Genomic DNA, 16,726 nt, shown 5'->3' with positions numbered 1-16,726 from the left:
CTCAGGTCGTTCAATTCCTGACGCAGTTTTCGAATTTGCTGCCCGTCCTGGTTTGCCTCAATGTCGTCAACTCTCTTACGCAGGAGCTCGACTTCCTTGTCATGCCTATTAGATACTTCGAGCAATTAGTCATACGTGTCAGACATATGTTGTACAGACTTTTCAATGCTTGAAACGGTTTCCTTCAAAGATGTCAGATCATCCACTTTGGCCGCGGGATTTGCCAATGACTTACTAATCTCAGCAAGCCGTTTGCATAGGACAGCAGAAGATGCATCACTGTTGCTATCCTGACTGCGAGACGCCGAAGATCGACATGTCAAGCATTTCAAGGCTTTTCCTAATTCAGCATTTTTTGCTTTGAAACTCCGATCCCCAACCCCTGCACACTTCCCTATATGAAACCTTTGACAGCAATCTGCACAAGTCATAAATTCTTCACCATCTATAATGTCTTCGTAGCATGCAGAACAAGGATCAAAATTTTCAGATGACATTGCAAGCAAGACACTAAACCATGGGCAGCAGTGGCAGCAGTGGCGGCAGTATGCACTTGCAGCTTAACAACAGTAAGAAAAGACAACTAACCTGCAAAATTCAAAACAGTTGTTTGAGCAATCTTGTGCAGCAACGTGCCACCGCCACCGCTGCCGCTGCCCGATGTGTGAAGGCTCTCGACGACTTGCGCAGCTTTATAGCCAGAAGGATGGGGCGTATCTTCACGTTATGACAGCACGTAGGCAGCCACACACGGTGCGTCAATGAAGCCAGCAGAATGCAGATCACGCTTGATACGGAAATTCTTGCAGACGGACAGGAGCGAAGGAACTGCAAAATTCAAAACAGTTGTTTGAGCACTCTTGTGCTGCAACGTGCCACCGTCACCGCTGCCGCTGCCCGATGTGTGAAGGCTCTCGACGACTTGCGCAGCTTTATAGCCAGAAGGAAGGGGCGTATCTTCACGTGATGACAGCACGTAGGCAGCCACACGCGGTGCGTCAATGAAGCCAGCAGAATGCAGATCACGCTTGATACGGAAATTCTTGCAGACGGACAGGAGCGAAGGAACTGCAAAATTCAAAACAGTTGTTTGAGCACTCTTGTGCAGCAACGTGCCACCGTCACCGCTGCCGCTGCCCGATGTGTGAAGGCTCTCGCCGACTTGCGCAGCTTTATAGCCAGAAGGAAGGGGCGTATCTTCACGTGATGACAGCACGTAGGCAGCCACACACGGTGCGTCAATGAAGCCAGCAGAATGCAGATCACGCTTGATACGGAAATTCTTGCAGACGCACAGGAGCGAAGGAACTGCAAAATTCAAAACAGTTGTTTGAGCACTCTTGTGCTGCAACGTGCCACCGCCACCGCTGCCGCTGCCCGATGTGTGAAGGCTCTCGACGACTTGCGCAGCTTTATAGCCAGAAGGAAGGGGCGTATCTTCACGTGATGACAGCACGTAGGCAGCCACACACGGTGCGTCAATGAAGCCAGCAGAATGCAGATCACGCTTGATACGGAAATTCTTGCAGACGGACAGGAGCGAAGGAACTGCAAAATTCAAAACAGTTGTTTGAGCACTCTTGTGCAGCAACGTGCCACCGCCGCCGCAGCCGCTGCCCGATGTGTGAAGGCTCTCGACGACTTGCGCAGCTTTATAGCCAGAAGGAAGGGGCGTATCTTCACGTGATGACAGCACGTAGGCAGCCACACACGGTGCGTCAATGAAGCCAGCAGAATGCAGATCACGCTTGATACGGAAATTCTTGCAGACGGACAGGAGCGAAGGAACTGCAAAATTCAAAACAGTTGTTTGAGCACTCTTGTGCAGCAACGTGCCACCGCCGCCGCAGCCGCTGCCCGATGTGTGAAGGCTCTCGACGACTTGCGCAGCTTTATAGCCAGAAGGAAGGGGCGTATCTTCACGTGATGACAGCACGTAGGCAGCCACACACGGTGCGTCAATGAAGCCAGCAGAATGCAGATCACGCTTGATACGGAAATTCTTGCAGACGGACAGGAGCGAAGGAACTGCACAATTCAAAACAGTTGTTTGAGCACTCTTGTGCTGCAACGTGCCACCGTCACCGCTGCCGCTGCCCGATGTGTGAAGGCTCTCGCCGACTTGCGCAGCTTTATAGCCAGAAGGAAGGGGCGTATCTTCACGTGATGACAGCACGTAGGCAGCCACACACGGTGCGTCAATGAAGCCAGCAGAATGCAGATCACGCTTGATACGGAAATTCTTGCAGACGGACAGGAGCGAAGGAACTGCACAATTCAAAACAGTTGTTTGAGCACTCTTGTGCTGCAACGTGCCACCGTCACCGCTGCCGCTGCCCGATGTGTGAAGGCTCTCGCCGACTTGCGCAGCTTTATAGCCAGAAGGAAGGGGCGTATCTTCACGTGATGACAGCACGTAGGCAGCCACACATGGTGCGTCAATGAAGCCAGCAGAATGCAGATCACGCTTGATACGGAAATTCTTGCAGACGGACAGCAGCGAAGGAACTGCAAAATTCAGAACAGTTGTTTGAGCACTCTTGTGCAGCAACGTGCCACCGCCACCGCTGCCGCTGCCCGATTTGTCAAGGTAGGAGCAATATCCGCCTGCGTAGGTGGTACTGCATGGTGATGTCGTTGAATCTGACTAAGCGTTCTCGCATGTTTTCAACCAGGAGTTCCGAGTTAGAAGAGGGGTCTCGCGCAGAGCGGTGTGCCACTTCGTTCAAGTTAGGGCTCCCTGGTCGGTGGGGGTGGCGACGTGTGCTCGGATCCATATGATATCGGTGTTATCGAAGTGCTGTCGACCAGCTTTCCTTAGTATCTGGAGAGCTTCGGAGGAAATGCGCCCGCGCGCGCAGTTATGAACTGCGGATTGTCAGCCGCTAAGAACTACCTCGCAGAGGCGGTCGGTAAGCGCACGCGTAATTGCAACCTCTTCTGCTGTTTCCAGGTGTTCCGTGCTGACACTACACGCGTGCGTAAGCCGCAAGTTAACCTCTGCGCTTACGGCCGTGAACCGGTGTTCTCATAGGTATTCTGCCGCGTCTACGAAGCGCGTAGTGTTCTTCCCACAAAAGGAGCGCAGCAGTTTCTTGGCACGGACCTTGCGTCGGCCACTGTTATATTCGGGGTGCATGTTTCGAGGCACTGGTGCCACGATCAGCGTGTCGCTAAGGTCGGGTGGAATGACCATTTCTGACCGTGTTGGACGTCGTGATCGAAGCCCAGTTTCAGCAGCAAGTGCCGGCCCGTGGCTATCAGGGACAGGCGTTCGAGTTGCGAGGCTCATTGCGCGTCCACGATTTCCTCAAGTGTGTTATATACCCCCAGCTGTAGCAGACGAGCAGTGCTTGTGAAGTTGGGCAGGCCAAGGGCGATGTTGTAAGTCTTGCATGTAAGGGTGTTGATTTTCTCCCTTTGGTGGCGTTCCACTTGTGGATGGCAGCAACATAAGCAAAGTGACTGATTGCAAAAGAGTGTATGAGGCGCATGCCGCTGTGCTCCTTCATGCCCGAGTGCTTGTTTCTAATGCGTTTGATCAGGCGCGTAGCCCCTGTGACCTTGTCTTCGATCTTGCGGATAGCTTCTGTGTTTGACCCGTTGGCTGCTATATGCATGCCGAGGATGCGTATCTTCGGGACTCGGGGAATACAGGAGCCATCTTGCGTATGTAGGATTATTTCGTCACATTGCCGCGATTCACCTGTAGTATTAGGGCTGGCGGCGCGGGCGATAGAGGAGCAGCTCCGAGTTCACTGGAGTTAGTCGGAGATCTGTGTCTTGGAGGTAGATTTCGACTGCATAGACCGCTGCTTGTAAGGTGCCTTCTATCTTACCGTCACTGCCCATTTAGAACCACAGGGTAGTGTCTTCCGCATACAAGGCGTGATGGAGGCCGTCAATCTCGTCGAACTAGGCCGGGGGATCCAGCATCACGACGTTGAAAAGGAGTGGGCATATGACCGACCCTTGAGGAGTGCGTGTGTTTCCAGGGCATGTTCGTCTGATGTCATGCTGACGACCACGAGGGTGACTTTTTGGCATGACAGGAAGTCTCTGATGTAGTTGTAGCTTCTCTCGCCCATGGTTTGGTATGAAAAACTTTATTTAGGTCCTGAGAGATCAGTCTGGGACTGATGCGGGCCGCTCCCACGTCGGTACAGAGAGGCCGAGCCCCTCTGCCATCACACGGGCCCTCTGGACAGCCCTGAGTTGGTCCGCCAGCACTTCACTGTGCAGCATTCGCTGCCACCACTGTTCACCTTGAGAACCATCACCGGCCAACGCCAAGCAGTGCCACAGCATGTGTTGTAAATCGAGCAAACCCCCACACTTACTACAATAGATTGAAACCGCGCAGTCCGGATTAATTTTATTCATGATGACCGGGTTAGGGTACGTCCGTGTCTGCAGAAGCCTTAATGTGTTGAGCTTGCTTATCCGGCTCAAGATTGCTGTATGTGCGACATTGTCAAAGGCCTTACGAGATATGGGCCGGGGACGGCCTGGTTGCCGCTAGTTGGGTCGTTGACAATCTGGTATTAGAGCTCGAGCATGAAGTTTTCAGTGGAGAGGTGTGACGGGAAGCCCACCATAGTGGGTGGGTACGCTCCAGCGTCCACGAGGTGGCGCTTGATACGGCAGAGGAACGCGTGCTCCATCACCTTGCCAACGCAGGATGTGAGGGAAGTGGGCCGCAAGTGATCGAGGCTGGATGGCTTGCCATCCTTCGGTATCAGGACTGTCTTAGAGCATTTCCACGCCTCTGGGATGTGACCTGCTCGCCAGTATTTGTTGACGTATGCAGTCAGAGCGGTGATCGAGGCATCATCGAGGTTTCGTAGAATGTTTAGCGTAGTCTTGTCGGGACCAGGTGCTGATTTGCCATTAAGGTCGTGGGGAGCTGCCCGTATCTCTGACTCGTGAAATTCTTCATCCAGTGTCGCATTTGTCTCTCCAGTGTAATCATCGTGTTGAACATCGGCTCATTGAGGGGAGTAGATTTGTAGCAGGCGTGTCAACGAGCTGTCGATCACACGTGGCTGTCCGTTCCTTGGGCAAAAGGCGCTGCAAATTTGGTAGCTCAGCAGACTTGCTCGGCGTTTCTCCCCAAAAGGTGACTAAGCCGAGGCCACGGGCTGTCATTGCGCAGCTGCCCGTTGACTGCGTTGCAGATGTCATACCAATGTTGGCGGCTTAAAGTCCGGCAATGTACTTCTAGCTGGGGATTGATGCTTGCGATCTTCTTATGAAGCTTTTGGTTGTGCCTTTGCTTGTTCTATCTTGCGTGTAGTGATGTCTTGGCTTCCCAGAGATGGGCTAGTCGGCTGTAAATTTTCCGTCCGCGCTAAAACAACCTGCTCGAAACTGACCTTGCAACAATAGGTTAGTGATCTGTCTGCTGTTTTAGATATAAAAACAAGTTTTGTTATTGAATGTACGCCTGCAGCAATGGTTTCTTTTTACCATTGAAGTAACAAGAGTGCACAAAATATCGACATCAGTGCTTGCGCTCGCGTCGTCGTCTGTCTACAAGATCGCTTTCCAAGCACCTGCACGACCATGCCATAACATATTCGAAGCTGTCATACGATTTAAGTTTTGGTGGCTCATTGCACAGCGAACCATGTAAGAATTATAAGTGCAAACCATCACTGAAAAATCGGTATTAGAAGCACTGTCACGTAGTAGTGACAATGAAGAATGATGCAGAGTCAAAACTGGAAGTTGCAAATTTATCTCTACATTGGGGGAACATGTGACGAGCAAAACAAGTGCCGTTCAATCGCAGCGAGAGCGGCCAGCAAAATCGTCGATTGTGGAGGTCTGATCTCCGAGTCGAGCGCCTCCGCTTCTATATGTCAGTCCTCAAAAGTTTCAGCATATTCGCCGGTGCGCGCCCCTTCCAGAGACTGCTACAAAATTCGTGTCGCGTATGTAATCCGATTACGCAAGGTCCGTGAACAAGAGACAATTGATAGACCCATCATTAGCATTCGCGAAACTTCCGATATCTGTAGGCGCATCCTGCGACAAGCGATGACATCTAAAATTAGTTAACCAGTGAAATACGGTCACCGGATACAGAAAGAGAAGTATTCATGTCAATATAATTATGCTTCTTGGTGTACAAAAGAAACCTGAAAAAGAGGGTTCAAATAAAATCAGCGAAACAAACTGAAACACCAGTAGCATTCCCTAAACAGCAAGCATCTAGAACAATTAAAATTCACGTAACTCGTAGCTTGTTTCTTGCCGATTCGTATTTCTGTCTAATATTCTTCCATCGAGTTTTCCTATGTTCTTTTGAAACTTCAACACTGCATCGAGAGGCCTTCACATTGAGCTGCTTTGAGTGTATTGCTAGAAAAAAATTCACTCTGTAAAGGCCATGTTTCATTGCAACTGGTTGGTGAAAAAGTTAAACTCAGAAAAGAGTAAACTAGTTTATATATATATATATATATATAAATATATATATATATCTATATATATATATATATATATATGTGTGTGTGTGTGTGTGTGTGTGTGTGTGTGTGTGTGTGTGTGTGTGTGTGTGTGTGTGTGTGTGTGTGTGTGTAAATAGACTCAACGTATACTACGAGGCAAGCAATAATTGCTGTGGCATTTTATTTCATTGCACAATAGTGAATGCCTTTGCGGGCAGTTATTGAATTTCAGAAGTAATTCGAATCACCATCCATATAATCACGCACGTAGCATTTTATTGAAGTTTCTCAATTCATGCTTTCTATAAATTGTCAGACTATAACAATATTGTACAGAAACTACTGCACTGAAATGTTATTGTAGTACATACTTAAAAAAAAAATTACCGACGATTACGTTACTTCCTAATGCGAAATTTGAGCGCAGCAAATAAGCTGTTTCACCTTTTCGGTAGATTGAGGCAAAGAAATCGAGCAACACATGTATGCGCTATCACAGAATTTTTTTTTATTTTTCACACGTATTCCTTTAACAAAGACTCCACTAACAGTTCTTGACAGTCATGAAGGAAGCTTTGTGGTCGGTGAAATAGACTGATATATGTTCGACTTGGTACACCAATGCTTGATTCTCAAAGACGAGATCTATACAAGTGCCTCCCGAGATTGTCACAGCAGTGGGACGCGTTACGAGCGAGAGGAACGGGATGTTCTCCCGCAAAAGTGTTAGGAAATTGCTGTTTGTCTTTATGTCAACATTAAAGTCCCCCACTACTAACATCGGTGTGAATCGATGGACGGTTAATGCGAGTTGCAGGAAGTGCTCCGCTTCGGCGGCGCGAACGGCAGGGTCTTCTCGGCGGCGGCGCTTAGCCTCTGCTTCGGCGACGCGTACTCCTGGATCATCTCGACGGCGGCGACGGTAAGCTTCTGCTTCGGCGGCACGCACCTCTGGATTCTGACGGCGACGGCGCTGGGCCTCTGCTCTGGCAGCTCGTTTAGCAGCAGCAGCAGCAGCAGCAGACGGAGGACTTCCATTGGTCGTCTCGCTCATGGCTCAGAAAGAACTGGCAGATAATTTCGCAGTGGCGAACGGCAGCGGCAATTTCGGCTCGGGCGGTGCACATATACAGATCCGCCGCCACCGATCTGGCTCTCTGATTGCCACCGCACAGGGGTTGCATTGGAGGAGGAGCGAAGAAAGGAATTAAGTTCGAGCCGGCGCTTTGACAACCGGAGACTCGCAGGAAGAGGGCGGAGGGGGGCGGCGTGTACACCCAGCGGCAAACGATGGGGGCAGAGGCGCGCGCAGCAAGCGGACAGCACGCTAAAGGGAGGAGGGAAGAGATAGCAGCTACTGACTGATGCCGCTGACGCCGATAGTGAGTCAACCCCAGCTGCGGAGTTGGTTTCAGGGACAACGCCGCCGATGCCGACACAAACAATATGATACCCTCGCTTCCGCAGCGCTAAGAACCAGGTCTAGCCGTGGGAAGGTGGTCACGTATTCGTCGACGTGCCGGGGCCTACGTGAAATAACCGGCGCGTCGGCAACTGAAGAGCACCCTATCCGCCACACAAGAACAGGGGGGGGGACCCTTTCCTCCTCTTTCTGCATGGCGGCGACGCTGTTCTATGCAGTCACGTTATCTTGACTCTCTAGCGGCGTCAGCGGCATCCAGCGGTATCAGTCGGTCGCTGCTAGCGCTGGGGGTATGAAAGGGGGGCGGAGCTGGTTACGAGGCCGACGACAACGCCGACGACGACGCGAAACCCAGGAACGGACGCCAAAGAGCTGCGCTCTAAAATGTGATTTGATACTACGATAGTAATCAATGAATCAATGTTTATTATATCTAGAGAGCCTTCGTACTGGTGCACCTAAAAAGCAATATGCGAGCCAAATGTACTCAGAACACAAGTGTGGTAGCCAAAACAATGGCACATAGAGAAACAAATAGGGAAAAAGAAAACGAGGAATTGTAATAGGGAGGTAATGATACAACATGATTACCTACATATATACAAAACACAGGAAATGAACTCTGAAATATATCACTACAGGCACAATTCTTATCACTTTTTTTCTTGGAGTAGCGCCATTCTTAATTCACTGTCTTTAAGACAGTCTTTAATTGCACGAGTTGAGGCCGAGCATGTGCAATGCTGCCTGGTATACTGCTGAAGCACGAAGAATGAAGCAGGTGATCACGAAGCTTCAGGAAATGTATTATGCTATGGACCACCTTATGCAGGAACAAAAGATCTGATTAATGAAGTCTTGAGACTAAAGGTGCGCATTGAGAGTGATAGATAGATAGATAGATAGATAGATAGATAGATAGATAGATAGATAGATAGATAGATAGATAGATAGATAGATAGATAGATAGATAGATAGATAGATAGATAGATAGATAGATAGATAGATAGATAGATAGATAGATAGATAGATAGATAGATAGAGTGAGGTATTTATTAAGACAGAAAAGCTGATAGGTTGGCCTGAATCAATGTTGTGATCTATTACTCGGCGTTAAGATAAGGGGAAGAGTGTATAAAGAGTATAGAAGACGTCAATTATGAGGATGAAGATGGTTCGACTTGAGGTATATTCGTAAAGACTGAACTATGGTCGCCAGAATTGCAAAGGTTGTCCTTGAAGATAGTTATCAATTTTTTGTCGACACATTAAAAAAAAATTTTGGAGGTCGATGCAGCGGTGATCACTGTTTACACTCACAAATAGTTTTAAATCATCGGCACACAAACCACGCTGTTCATTTATTAAAACTTTAACACTAAGAGAAAGCAAGGAGTACAATACCGATTCAAATGCGTTTGACGCAGTGCAGAGGATAGATATCAGCCGGTAGTTAGTAACTGCACGTCTAGCACGCGATTTGTGCACGGGAAATATTTATGGTACCTTGCAAGTGCTACAATATGTACTAGACTTTATGGACCTATTGAAGATGCTTGTGGGAGCCGGAAACAGCAATGCTTCCATACATCTTATCTCTTTCAGACGCAAATTTATCCCTCTGATAGAAAATTTGCTTTCATTACATTTCTCGCATCATCAGAATCATAGAAAGTGTACAGCTGCAGAGGAAATTAGGAATTGTCATTTGTTTATTGAGTTTTATCAAGTTTACGGAATGTAGACTCCATGCGAAAACTCACTACATGAACATAAAATATGAGAACGTAATCAGTTTTATGTTTTTAAAAGGTTGAAAAACACTTACCGAGCCACATGAAAATTATCCTGGTGCATGACATTGTGGAAAACATACTGACCTCGAGTAAAAACCCCAAACCATCTTCCTTTTCACACATTTTGTTGTTAAAAATTTCAACGAAGTTCCAATAGGTGTTTCAAGATGTATGCAACACATTTTAGGTATTATTACTTTTATCAGTGCTTTTGCCGTTGACGCGCTACCCTGCTGTGCGCAAAGATCTAGACAGCATCTGAAAGGGTTAAGCACGGCTGAATAATTACTTCATTGTCACAGGAAAATTTTTTTGCGTGTTATTGTGAATTGTTTGCCACGTCTCATCGCAACTACAGCTTGTGTGAAATATCACATACAGCAAAATGTAGTGCTGCTTTTAGAAAAATGAAGGAACTGCCCCTTAACATGCGACGCATTTCAAGATATGCCACTCTTCTTCGAGGTATTCTTTGTACCACTTTGCATCTTCACAAAACTCAACTGTTTGCTGTGTAGTACGTACTTCCTTTTTCCAAAGTAGCATCACAGAGGAGGAGAAGGAGGAAATAACTTTATCGCATTTCCTGCAAGTTAGTGGGGAGGGCCAAAGGCCCCGCCTAGGTGACGGCCAGAAGTTCGTGGGTCCTGGCGGCATCCTTGGCCCGCTGGACGGCCCATAGTTGATCCTGGAGGGCGGGGCTTCACAGCGCGGCTTCAGAGCGCGTGCGAAGGCTGTTGCTAGAGGCCGCGTTCTCGTTATTGTTCTGTATCCCTCAGCATTTCCATAATATATGCTCCAGAGTGGCTCTAGATTCACAAGTGTTTCATTTGTCCATTTGATATATATCCGGATATATGATGTGCGAGAGTGCAGGATTCGGATACGCCCTAGTTTGTAACTGCCGCCATGCGACAGACTGCTTTTTTGACAATTTTGGGTGAGGTCGTGGGAAAATGCCCCTCTTTAACCTATAGTGTTTCGTGATGTCATTAAATGTTGTCAGTCTGTCCTCCCACTCCCACTCATTTACTGCACCGACACGTCCGGAGGGTGTCGGAGCGTCACTTGCGACTGCGGCTCGCTCTGTAAGCCCTCGAGCCGCGTCGTGTGCCGCCTCGTTGCCGTCCTCTGCGAGGGTGTGAGCAGGTGTCCATGTGATGTACACCTTTCTTTTGCAATTTTCTTCTCCTGCAAGATGAATGCGTAGTGCCTCCGGGGGGATTCGGCAGTTGGCAAAGTTTCTTATTGCCTTCTGAGAGTGGCTGACTATCACGGTTGCGTTAGCCTGAGCTCCTGCGAGCGTTATGGCTACTTCTTCCGCTGTCTCGTTACTTGTGGTGCGTATCATCGCGCACGTCTTACCCTGTTTCTCGCTATCGATTACGGCCGCCGTAAACCCCCGTCTGCGACTGTATCGAGCCGCGTCTACAAAGACTGCGTCCTTGTCGTTGCCGAATTTCTTTTGTATCTGCTTCGATCTGTTCTCTCGTCTATCCTTATTGTGTTCTGGGTGCATGTTCTCTGGAATTTGGGGTATTACCATTGTTTCCTTCGTCTCTCTCGGGATGTCCCCCTTGGCACCGTGTTGTGTGTGGCAACCTATGTCTAGTCTCTAGGTTGCGTCTGCCTACTCTAGTCTTAGAGAGGCGTTTATATTGTGTCGTACATTGCGCTTCAATGAGCTCACCTATCGTGTTGTGGAGGCCTTATTGTAGCAACTTGTTTGTGCTGGTACTGATCGGTAGCCCTATGGCTAGTTCGTATATTTTATGAATGAGGCATTCTAGTTTGATCTATTCCGCCACCTGCCATTTCAAGTACGGCGCTACTTATACTATTCTACTTATTACAAAGGCCTGTATTAGGCAGATCGTGTTTTCCTCTCTCATCCCGCTATGTTTGTTCGCTATCCATCTGATTAGCCTCATGATTTGCGCTACAGTTCCCTCCAGTCTTATGAGGGTTTCTGAGTTGTTGCCCTTGGCTTAGATGAGGAGCCCCAATACCCTGATCCTGTCGACCTTGGCAACGGGTTTCCCATTGGGTGTCCTTTAATGTATCTCGTCTCTATGGGTGAGATCTTCCCTGTAGTTGCCTGGTTTGCGACCTCAGCGAGTCGGTCTGTACAGTAACAGCTCCGATTTCTCTGCCGAGTAGGTTAGCCCTGTCCCTCTAGATATCACAGTGACGAAAAAAGGTCACCGACGATTACGGCACTCCCTAATGCGAAATTTGTGCTCAGCTATATTTATGCTTCTTTTGCGATATATTCGCTATAAAAGCAGTGAACAAAAACTAGGAATAGGCCATAATCAAATGTATACATCAAGAGACAAAGCCTTCAATATCATTACTAATATGGATGAGATAGCTCAAGTGGTTGAAGAGTTCTATAGAGATTTCAGGTGATATAGAAATGTGCGGAATATAACCAACCCTTATATATAGCTTTCATTGATTACGAGAAAGCGTTTGATTCTGTCGAAACCTCAGCAGTCATGGAGGTATTACGAAATCAGGGTGTAGACGAGCCGTATGTAAAAATACTGAAAGATATCTATAGCGGCTCCACAGCCACCGTAGTCCTCCATAAAGAAAGCAACAAAATCCCAATAAAGGAAGGCGTCAGACAGGAAGATACGATCTCTCCACTGCTATTCACCGCGTGTTTACAGGAGGTATTCAAAGACCTGGATTGGGAAGAATTGGGGATAAAAGTTAATGGAGAATACCTTAGTAACTTGCGATTCGCTGATGATATTGCCTTGCTTAGTAACTCAGGGGACCAATTACAATGCATGCTCACTGACCTGGAGAGGCAAAGCAGAAGAGTGGGTTTAAAAATTAATCTGCAGAAAACTAAAGTAATGTTTAACAGTCTCGGAAGAGAACAGCAATTTACAATAGGCAGCGAGGCATTGGAAGTCGTAAGGGAATACGCCTACTTGAGGCAGGTAGTGACGGCAGATCCGGATCATGAGATGGAAATAATCAGAAGAATAAAAATGGGCTGGGGTGCGTTTGGCAGGCATTCTCAGATCATGAACAGCAGGTTGCCATTATCCCTCAAGAGGAAAGTGTATAATAGCTGCGTCTTACCAGTACTCACCTACGGGGCAGAAACCTGGAGGCTTACGAAAAGGGTTCTACTCAAATTGAGGACGACGCAACGAGCTATGGAAAGAAGAATGATAGGTGTAACGTTAAGGGATAAGAAAAGAGCAGATTGGGTGAGGGAACAAACGCGAGTTAATGACATCTTAGTTGAAATCAAGAAAAAGAAATGGGCATGGGCAGGACATGTAATGAGGAGGGAGGATAACCGACGGTCATTAAGGGTTACGGACTGGATCCCAAGGGAAAGGAAGCGTAGCAGGGGGCGTCAGAAAGTTAGGTGGGCGGATGAGATAAAGAAGTTTGCAGGGACGGCATGGCCACAATTAGTACATGACCGGGGTTGTTGGAGAAGTATGGGAGAGGCCTTTGCCCTGCAGTGGGCGTAACCAGGCTGATGATGATGATGATGATGATAGAGATTTATACAGCGCCAGTGGCACCCACGACGATAATGGAAGATAGAATAGTCTAGAGGAATTTGAAATCCCACAAGTAATGCCGGAAGAAGTAAAAACATGCAATCCATCACTAGTGGCAAACTATCGTCCCATTTCACTAACCTCATCTTGTTGCAAACTTTTAGAACATATTATTGCTTCTGAAATCAATAAATTTCTCGACGATAGAGCCATTCTATCTCCTATGCAGCATGGTTTCGAAAGGGCCTCTCCACTGAAACCCAATTAACCACTGTAGTTCACAGTCTCGCTAGCACTATCGACAAATCAGGGCAAACTGACATCATATTCTTGGATTTCATGAAAGCATTTGATCTTGTATCACACGCAAAGCTAATAGAAAAACTTGAACATTTGAACATTCCTTCCCATCTCGTAAATTGGATTCGCGCTTATATTTCTAACCGTACGCAATTCGTAGTAGTAGATAATTGCTCGTCCAGCACCCTTCCTGTCACTTCTGGTATTCCCCAGGGTAGTGTTCTTGGACCATTATATTTAACATATATATTAATGACATTGTAGACACTGTTACTCAACCCGTACAAATAAAACTGTTTGCTGATGACTGCCTCCTCTTTAATGAGATCACTTGCCGACAAGATCAAGTTATACTAAACTCTAACCTTCAAGACATGCTAGCTTGGTGTGCGCGTTGCGACATGGAGCTTAACATTGATAAAACAGTATTTATGAAAATCTCTAGAAAAATTTATAAATTGTCGTTTACCTATAGCGTAGCATCTAAACCTCTTGCGGAGGTGAATGAATATAAATACCTCGGTGTTACAATAGCCAGTAACCTTAGTTGGAACTCTCCCATCTCCCATCTTTGCGACTCGGCTTTTAAGAAGCTTTGCTACCACAGGCATAAATTAAAACACGCTCCTTCTGAAACCCGTCTTATCGCCTACACCTCTCTTGTCCGTCCTAAACTCGAGTATGCAGCTATTGTATGGGATCCCTATACTAAAACTAACATCGATGCGCTAGAAATGATACAACGTAAAGCAGTAAGGTTCATCTTCTCTAAATATCGCACAAGTGATTCCCCAACTCAGTTAATGGCTGAACACAATATTCAGTCTTTGCAACTAAGAAGAAAAATTCACAGGCTTAATTTCTCTTCTTGCTTCCCGAACGTTACATAACACCCCTTACTGCCCGCCGAACAAGACATCGCCACGCTGCATCATTAACGCCTTATAATGGTAGAACCAATGTCTTTGTGTCTTCATTTTCCCTCGAACAGTAACGGAATGGAACAGCCTACCCTATAACAAACTTCTCAGCACTGACTCAATAGCGTCTATTACTATCTAATTTTAGTGCTTGTTCTTGCGAAATCTCGTTTCAATTTGTATCATGGTCCAATATTTATTCATTTGCGCGTTGTAGTAATTTTGAATTATGCACTCCTCCTTTTTTTTTCTGTTACATTTCCTGTACCTTGAAATTTTGCTTGTGAAACAGTGTTTCAATTTGCATCTGCCACTCTCTATGCATTATTTAGAGGTGCTTTACTCATTATGCGATTGTACTTTCTATTACATTTTTTCCGGAGCTTTCTTTTTTTTACTCCTTTGTCAATCTATTGTGTTTTCTTTTTTTTTTGTATGAACCTTTCCCCTCCTGCCTGGGCCTTCTAAGGCCTGCAGTATTCCTAAATAAATAAATAAATAAATAAAAAATAAAATGTCTCAATTAAAAATAAACCTTAAAATTGTAATAGCGACCTATATCTGCTCTGCAACACACAAGACACATACACGAAGACACTGAAGAACATAAACAATCCACACAGGTTCTCGCGACGCGTATACATACAAAAATCTACATACAAGCTTCTATCTGCTTAAGCGTCAAACATAGGAATCGTGTGCCAACGCGCGAAGCCCATGATACATCGACGGATACATTACACATGTACTGTACTTGCGGAAATGCATATATAACGAATAACTTCTTGCCAGAAAACTACCCAACGAACAGCAACTTTCAGTGTTTTCATAATTGTGTGCCCATTCAGGCATAGCAATCAAGGCGGGTAGCATATATTTCACAGCAGAATGCAAGTACGCTGTAACATCAGAGGAAGCCTTAGTGAAATTGCTTGCTAAATGTGCACAGCAAGATAGCCAACCTACGATCAGAAAGCGCTTTGCTCTAGCTAGTTACACAACGTTCATTACGTAAATCATAAGTTCAAGAACGCGCGCAAGGGCAAAACTTGCTTATCTTTCAAAAAGACTTGGCCAGCGCTTCTTCGTCTCAAAGGTACCGAGGCACCGACGTTTTTCTGGCGCAAGCACTGTAGAACTTCCGATGAACTCCAGCTCCACAAAAGCACAACCTCCAACAGTCTTACGTACACTACGATTCGAAGCCCCAGTACCAGACTTTTCGCAAGAGCGCGGGCAGGTAGCTCGGCAGAACAAAGGCAGCTCGGACGGGCGCTGTAGTAGGACACTCACTGTCGACACTGGTGGATCGCACGGAACACACGACGAACTAATGGCGTTACACGAGTTCATAGGGTTTGTGATGGTTAATGCACACAAGGAGCACATTTTGTCGAGGCACTTCGAAGTAAAATTCCACTACCGTCTTACTGCAAGGAGCATTCAGTAAGACCAACGTGGTGTGTCAGCCAAACAAATACTGCTGTAGCGCCAGTCTGCGGTTTTTGAAAAATATATTGCAAATGAGAAAATTACGTGTTTTTCCTAATAACAATCGGTAAAGGCCCTTCAACAATTTTTGGGGGTCCAAACGTGTGTACATTGTAAAAATATGCACTTTGTACTTTGTGATACGAAGTTTAAGGAAATGTATACATAAAAAAACGAAGCGGATGTTGCCTTCAAGATTCGCAACCACTTAATGCACATGCAATTTGAAAAAGCACGGCCTTCGAGATCAAACGTTATCACTCAAAGGAAGCTGTAGTTGGGAGGAGCGCAACCATTTAGGCCCTAATTGGTCGGTTTACACTGCCTAGGTAGGCTTCCTTATTTATAAAGCATATACAGGGACTTACGTCGAACCATGAGCAGGCTTTTTGTTGGCCAACACAGGCGATCAGCGCGCCATCCGTGCAGCTCCGTCTGCTTGCAATGGTGGATGGCCTACGGGCTTCTTTGACTACTACTGAGCACAAAGTCATGATCCCCGCTTGCACACAGGCTTCCTACGGCGCTAGCTGTCGTGTTTACGAGAATACGCGCCGTCATCGTGAATTAGTGAAACCATATTTCCTCTTTGCGTCTTCTATTAGACACAATAGGGGGGCACGCGCGACCGAGAAATTCGATCCTGATCGGGTTTGATCGCCCTGGAGAGTGCGCGCGGTGTGACACCCGTATTACACTACTCGAAATACGAACTAACGCTCGAAATGATCGCATCTATTTCTATAGCGTGAGGCTTTCCATTGACTGTCGCGATACAACTAACCAACGTTGTGTTTCTTTT

The sequence above is a fragment of the Dermacentor albipictus genome, unplaced genomic scaffold, assembly GCF_038994185.2.
Source record: "Dermacentor albipictus isolate Rhodes 1998 colony unplaced genomic scaffold, USDA_Dalb.pri_finalv2 scaffold_15, whole genome shotgun sequence".
Classification (NCBI taxonomy): domain Eukaryota; kingdom Metazoa; phylum Arthropoda; class Arachnida; order Ixodida; family Ixodidae; genus Dermacentor; species Dermacentor albipictus.
Note: the sequence above shows the minus strand (reverse complement) of the source record.